The sequence below is a fragment of the Camelus bactrianus genome, chromosome 10 (genome assembly GCF_048773025.1).
Source record: "Camelus bactrianus isolate YW-2024 breed Bactrian camel chromosome 10, ASM4877302v1, whole genome shotgun sequence".
Taxonomy (NCBI): domain Eukaryota; kingdom Metazoa; phylum Chordata; class Mammalia; order Artiodactyla; family Camelidae; genus Camelus; species Camelus bactrianus.
In genome coordinates, this window is record NC_133548.1 from 71,004,487 (window position 1) to 71,012,559 (window position 8,073).

Sequence of the window (8,073 nt, forward strand, 5' to 3'; positions counted from 1 at the left end):
GGATATATAAACTTTTATAAATCCTACAGAAACCTGAGGTTTTATAATTTTATATTGATCAGTAATGTTGACATCAGTTGAAATGTAGAAGACCATAAAGTACATATAATTGTAAATCAACTAATGGGTGGAAATAAAAACTGACACATGATTATGTAAATCCTGTAATTAAATATTTATATTATGCATAAGAGAGTGCCTTGAGCAAGAATTTACTTGATAGAGATCTATTCTGTGCCTTCACCTTTATTTTTATGAGTTTTTCCTATATATTTCTTTGTTATATTTTAGAAAAAGTACATGTAACAGCAGATACTAAGAAGAAACTAAATGATACAAATAAAGAGTGGTGATAAGGGACTTTATGAAGTCACATGGTCTGTGCCCTGTTTCCACAGAGTCTTCTACTCTTACCCAACTTCCCTTCCATCCCCAGGGAAGAGAGTCAGTAGAACTAAAGAAGGACCTGAAGAGAGGACTTGCCTTCTCTACCTTGGAGAGACTTTGGTCCTTCTCCCTGCAAAGCCCATCCCACCATATCTCAACTGTGACCCTCTTCTGGCCCTCAGTGTTTTAGAGGAAAGCTCTGTCTCCTGGAGGATGTAGAAATTCAGTAATTACTATGGAGATTCCGTAAAACTAAACGATGTTTTTTTGAAAAACTTCTGAAGTATCTTTCTAGTAGATCACTGAGGAAAATATATAACCACCTCTTAATCTTGCCTAGAGCCAGAAAGGTGTCATTGATCGTTTCTGTGACCTTCCCTTAGTTACTGACTCCACTATTCTCTACATCCAAATTAGCCTTTGAGTCTCTTCCTTATTCCCTATTCCAGTAGCTTAAATATCATTCAAAGCCACCTCCTAGCGTGGATTACCCCAACTGGCTGCCTACTTGCCCCCCCACTTCCAGTCTTTTCCTACTATTTTTATTAACTCAAGTGAATAATCTGTCAACCGGAAGAAAAAACCAAGTAAGACAAGGTAAAAGTCTCACTGTGTTTCTCCAGTACAGGAAATAACGGCGGCCTGTGGAATTACACAAACCGTGAGCTTCCTTCAAAGTTCTGCTCTCGCGTTATGAGTTCCGTCTAGTGCCCCAGCAGTTTCTTACCCATACCCACCACAACTGTGAGTTACTCAGCTTGTACCAAACATATGGAACAGTCCTCCTCCTTCCGAATAGTCTTCCTTCTGCTTCGAATTTCCTCAGATCTGCTGGCCAACTGTGTTTTCTAAGGATGGCCTCCACGTGGTGCATGACCTTCTGCAATGTTACTTTACAACTCCTCCATCAAGCAGTGGCTGTCACCACCCAGTCTGTTTAAACGTGGCCAAATTTTTGACAAATAGAATATGGCAGAAATGACTGTGCCAGTTCCAGGCATGGCTCTTAACTGGCCTCTCAGATTCTGCTTTCTGTGTTCTGGCAGCAAGGCTCTGTGTAAGCAGCATAGTTGCTCTGGGATCACTAGCATGTGAGAAGGTGCTTGAAGTTCTAGAGCTATATTGAGGGAGAGAGAGAGAGAAAGAGACAGAGAGAGGGGTCAAAGAGCGCTGATGCATCAAGTAATCATCTTAGAAGAGGACCACCCTGACCCAGGCACTCCAGCTGACGCCCTATGGGTGGACAAGACAACTACCCAGTTGAATCCATTCTGAATTCCTGACCCATAAGATCATGAAAAAAATAAACGTTTCTTTAGGTTTCTGAATTTTGGGTAGTTTGTTATGTGGTAGTAGATAACAGAAAAATTGATCTAACTTTGCCTTCTTACCAAAATGCTTTCACCAAAGCTATCAGTAATCACCTAAACTCCAAGTCATGTATCTTTCTGTCCCCCACCCACTAAACTGTGCAGTAGTTTACACTGTTCATTGCCCTTTCTGTAAATATGATCCTGGGGTAGTTTGCACCTTTAATATACCGGTTCTCATTCTTTGTTTTGGGTCCTCCACCTCTGCTGGTTTCTTCTGTATTGGTTTACCCTCAGAATTCTCTCTTGATGATCCACTGATCTTGTGTGGGAGCCCATGATTGGGTTAATAAATTGTAACAGACGCCAGCCACTTGTGACCTTTAGGAAGAACAAATGTACTTTGCTAGCATGTGCCTATGCGTCTGCACTCCTGCCTCCTTGCTGTAAAAAGCAAAGACAATGCCTTGCTTGCATAGTTGGGGTTTTAGTTTAGGGCTGCTTCCAATGGCAAAGCCATCGTGTGTATCCATTGCTATAAACTCAGGACATGGCTTGTTTATCATAAGCATAGGTCCATAGTTCAGGGTTTACTCTGTTCATTGCAAAGCGACAACCCATGCCCTCAGCTATAAACGCTGGGCATGCTTCCTGCTGCTTAGATAGTCTGTAACCCCCAAGACAAGGGACTGGCTGGTCTGGTGGTCTGCTTTGTAATTGACATCTTCTGTCTGAAGAGTGTACCTTGTTCCCCTCTCCTCATGTCCGTCCTGAAGACTAGTTAAGCCTTTGTACTCATTGTGGATTCTATAATCTCTACCCGATCCTGTCTTTCCTTAAGCTCCTACATACCATGACTCAACTGTTGGTGATTTTTCCTCTGATTGTACACAATAAATGTGGGAGCATTTGAGAGGCTCTTGGAGTTGGTCCCTGATTCCTTCTCACTCTCTTGATTTTCCACAGAGTCTTGAGTAATTCATTACGTCTTGGTGGGACTTTGGCCGGACAGAACCAACAATCTTGTGTCTATACATCTGGGACAGAAACTACATGAGATCAGTTCATCAGATGATGCAGTCAGAAAATATATTGCCAGGTTCAAAAGTAGAAAGTTGACAGTCAATATCCATTTAAAAAATATTCCTTTATGTTAATGTGTATTGTACCAATTTTTCCACTGACATTCTTGTTTTTAATAAAATTATAATTTAAATAACAAGTAGAACAATTTTCTCCAATTCCAAAACCAAACTATTTTCATTTTAAACAAAAAATATAATTGGTAAAATTTTTTTTCCCTCCTGATTTGGCTCTGATGCAAAAAAAAAAAAAAAAGGAGGGGGGAATTACATGACATTTCTGTATTTCCTAATAATATCCACTTCTAAATTCTAAGAGATTATCCCTATATATTGTTGTTGTCATGTTTTCATATTTCTAATTTTATATTTTACTTTTTTATTCAAGATTATAATTCAAATAGTCTCTTGGGCAATTCTTTTTTTCACCCCTTGTAGGAATAATGGATGCTCTTTCTTCCGTGTTCCCAAGTACTGTCTCTCAACTGTAGGCATAGCTTTTGCTAGGATAATTAAAAGCGGGAGTTCTGAGTCAAGGCTAAGTGGACTCAAATCTTTTCTCTGCCCTTTAGGAGCTCAGTGACGTTGGGCAATTTGCTTCATCTTTTCCTGATACATCATGTGCTTAGAGATTACAAAAACTTGGTTTTATCCATCTGACACAAAACTGATATTCCAGAAATATCTGTGAGATGTATGAATTCGTTAGCTCTGTAAGACCCTGCTCCAGGGCTATTACCGTCATAAAAGTTGTCCTTATCTCTCTGGAAATAATTCATTTCTTTTCTAAAGCCCTATGGGTCTTTGTTAATCCCTCATATTATTACATGCTCCATATGTTACAATTACATATATTTGTCTTATATACCTAATTCAGTGGAAACTTCGAGAACACGGACTATGACACTCATTTTTGCATTCTTCAAAGAATCTAACATAACGCCTCGCTCATACTGAATGCTGAATGAATTTATCACATAAATTAATTAATTTTGACCCAGTGACATTGTTCTTTATGGTATATATTTGCTACTAATTGACATATTCTGAGTTCTTTATATTTTTCATCTCATTATAGTTATAGCCTTCATGAAGCACTTTTATTATTTTTTAACTTTTTTATTGATTTATAATCTTTTTACAATGTTGTGTCAAATTCCAGTGTAGAGCACAATTTTTCAGTTATACATGAACATATATATATTCATTGTCACATTTATTTCTCTGTGAGCTACCATGAGATCTTGCGTATATTTCCCTGTGCTATACAGTTTAATCTTGTTTATCTATTCTATAATTTCGAGGGATTTCATGAAGCACCTTTAAAATTTACTTTGTTGGTTTTCTTTATTTTGTTTATTCATTATTTTGTTATCTCTGCTCACCAAAATACAGAAATGATTTGAAATAAGAGTTAAGTGAGTTGTCCCCAGGGGCAGCAAGAGGAAAGCTTTAGCCATGTCGCCCTTGATCAGGAAGATGATCGGCACTGCCAGGGCCCCAGTGGCCATTGGTCCCTACGGTCAGGCTGTGTGAGTCGACAGGACCATTTACATTTCAGGACAGCTAGGCATGGACCCTGCGAGTGGACAGCTTGTGACAGGAGGGGCGGCAGAAGGAGCTAAACAGGCTCTTTCAAACGTGGGTGAAATTCTGCAGGCTGCAGGCTGGGACTTCACGAACGTGGTGAAAACAACTGTTTTGCTGGCTGCCATAAATGACCTCAGCACTGTCAGTGACATCTACAAAGAGTCTTTCAAGAGTAGTTTTCCTGCCTGAGCTGCCTCCCAGGTTGCTGCTTTGCCCAAAGAGGGCTGTGTTGAAATAGAAGAAGCAACTATCCAAGGACCTCTCGTGAGGGCATCACTCTAAGTGGGCCCCGTTTTACTTGGTCTGGAATTTTAATAATGGTTTCCAATTAATGTCTTAATTTTCATAATCGATGTTTGGAAGTGTAAGGTTGGTGGGCGTTTCTCAAGTTATTATGGAAGTACCATATAACAAGGGGGACTGAACATGGATTGAAGATTAATGGTGAACCTAGTTACTGTTGTTATGTTATACGCATGTATTGTAACACTGGTGTCACTGGATGTGGGAAGAGAGACCCGCAGTGCATAGTTACTCAGGTAAATAAAAATAAAGGGACATAACATGTAGGAAAGATGAGTCACTATTCCTGAGAAATAATAAAGAACACACCTAATTCAATTAAACCCTATTTAATGATGTGAAATATTTAGTTCTCATGTTAGATATATGATTCTGCTTTTACTTCAACAAAATTCAAGTTTTTAAGTTTGAATGGTAGAGATAAAGGAGAAACTGGACCAAAATTTTATATAGATAATACTTGTCTAACGGAAATAAAATTGCATACAGATTTAAAAAAAAAAAGAGTTAACTATTTTTCTTATACATATGCCTACATTTAATATGAAATCATATCATCATGTCTCACTGGACTATGACAAATGAATAAAATCAGTTTAACTCAAGCAAACAACTTGCATTGATTACACGCCCCTAATGCTAAATTTGTATATATTACTAAGTAAATAGCAAGTGTAATAACACTTTTCCTTTAAATTTTTCTTTCAGTATGTTAAACATAGCATTCTACGTTTTCATCCTGGTTTTGTTTCTCACAGCAAATTTTTCACGCGGGCTCAGAGGCTCACCTTTGTGCTTTCACTCTTTGCTTGGATGCAGTTGGAGGTTCTGTTCTCTGCAGCTGTTGCTCATTAAGTAAAATCTGCAGTGGAACTTTCTTTCCTTTTCTCCAAATGGAGACGTTTTGATTTGGGCGCTTCGTACAGTCTGAACTAAACGCCTGCCTATTTATGGAACTTATAGTGGGTGTCACTTTTGGTAATAATATTAAAAAAATTAAAGCCTGTTTACAGTTTAATGGATAGAATCAAACTAATTTTTGAAAAAAATATGTATTTTATGCATATAAATCTATTAATTTTCTCAGAATGTATACATTTACCAAATATATGTTAAGCCCGTATTGAGCTTGAGTGCGGTATGCATATAAGGATGCATCAGGTATAAACTCTTTCAATGCTTATAAGAAACATCTATTACATATTTATTTTTATTAGAATTTCAAAAGGTAGCCCACATGGTCTATCTATCAATCTATCAATGTTAAGAAACTACCCAATGATGGGATGTGAGGGCCATCTGGCTGCTCCATCTATTGCCCCATTGATTACCAGGGTTGATTCGGCTGATCTGGCCATCTAGGCGGGTGTCCCCTTCCTCCCTCACCGCTCCGTGTGTGTCCCTCCCAAAGCTGCACACTCGGTCGAAGAGGACCACCATCCCTGATAGAGGAGGACCCTTCTTCTCGGTCAGGGGTATATGAGTAGCTGCGATCCCCTGCTGGAACCTTCAAACAAGCTCTCAAGAAACTACCCGATGATGCACAATTAGGAGAAACTCAGACTTCTCTGGTGTGCTCTATTCATGACCCCAGCCTGCATCCCTGGATCCTAACCCCTGGTAGGGAATAGGTCTGTCATAGACAGAAGTTTAATTTTTGCTTGTGATGTTGCTGATTCATTAAAACTACATTAAGGTTATCTCATGACCCTAGAATATTGGACAGTCTGGTCTATTACCTGTCTTGTGCTGCTATTTTCTTCCCTTTCAAGAAAAGTATTTATCAGAATTTCAAGAAAAAGTCAACATTCTTCCTATAGATGACCTTATGCAATCTCAAGGAAAGAAGCAATGTATTACACCCGTGTCATCAGTTCTCATTTACACTATAGCCATGGTGATGTCTGTCAAACTTAGAACTAAACAATGGGAATGTTCACACGGTTATTGTGTAGTGATGTTATTCTATATACTGGCAAGAGTGGGTCAAAATGAAAAAGGTTGTCGACATGCAGATAGTAAACTTTAAGATCCATGATCTGCACTTGGTGCTTGACTTAGCGTCTGCGCCATTGCTGGTTAACAGGTAGGTTTGGGACAAATTACCTTTGAGGGCTTCCCTGGGCAAGAATGGCTCTTACATGTACCTGTAGTTCATGGCTGAAGAAAAATGCTATCTGTGCAATCCATGCTGAAGGACAAGCTATCCTGTAAGTGACTTTTCTAGCCTTCACCTATGTGTATCTTTTTCCTGCTATTTTTGCCCGGTACGCTTTGCTGCAATAAAACTTAATCATGAATATAACTTTATGTTAAACCATGTGAGTCCTTCTAACAAGTCTGTCAAGGCAATAAAATAGTTTCTTGTGCATGCATTTTAATTTCATGTAAATTGATATTATTCATTTTTCAAGAGATTAAAAAAATAAACATATTGGAGAAATACTTATTTTTGTCCTATTAATAGCATGGTAGTTTTCATAGTGCCTTTTTTTTTCTTTTTTACTTTGTTTTACTTTTTCCCTAAGTGAATCAGTCTCTCTTCTCTTATAATATTTGTTTATAATGAGTAAAAATACTTTGAAATATATATATTTTACCAAAGCTACTTTGAGTCTACTAGTATCTATGGAAAAGATGATTCATCAGAACATTAATGGACCGATGTAATGCTTTGTATATTTTCTCAAAGCATATACAGGGAGAACAAGATGGGCTTAGAGTCTCTCAGCTCAGAGTAGAACTCCATCTCTGTCTTCTTCTAACTGTGTTATGGAGACAAAATCATCTACCTCAAAAGCTGTTACCATGATTAAATTAGGCCATATATAGAACACTGGCCAAAATACAACATGCATGGAGACCGTCAAGACAGAATGCCCATAATATTTAAAAATTTAAAGTCTTAAATAATATGTCTCATGATACTAGTGTAAATGGATTTTCAAATTCTGCATTTAGTTTTGAAAAGTTTCCTGTTATTATATTAAAAAATACATTGGTTTTAACATATTAACCTGCATCCTATGAACTGACTTAATCCACTTATGAAATCTAGATATTATAGATGCTTTTTACATGACAAACCTCTATTACAATGTTTAACAGAAGTGGTGAAATGAGAATCCTTGACTTGCGTCTGATTTTATAGGGAAAGAGTTCAATATTCCATCATTAAGCATAGTGTTAACTGCAGACTTATCTTAAGATGCCCCTTACAGGATTGAAGAGGTCCTATCTCTTCCCAGTCTGTGCAAAGATGTTTTCAGGAACAGGTATTGAATTTTGTCAAATGCTTTTTTGCATCTGTTAGGATGATCATAAGGCTTTTTCTCCTTTATTCTTAATTCTTAATAAGGCAAATTACACTGATTGATTTTTCAGTGTTAATAGAGCTTTTC

The 8,073-nt window shown here is 37.7% G+C and overlaps 1 pseudogene; it reads left to right on the top strand.

Annotated features, from left to right (window-relative positions):
• Positions 1 to 4,237: 4,237 nt before the first annotated feature.
• On the top strand, positions 4,238 to 4,651 carry LOC105067602 (2-iminobutanoate/2-iminopropanoate deaminase pseudogene; annotated as a pseudogene).
• Positions 4,652 to 8,073: the final 3,422 nt, after the last annotated feature.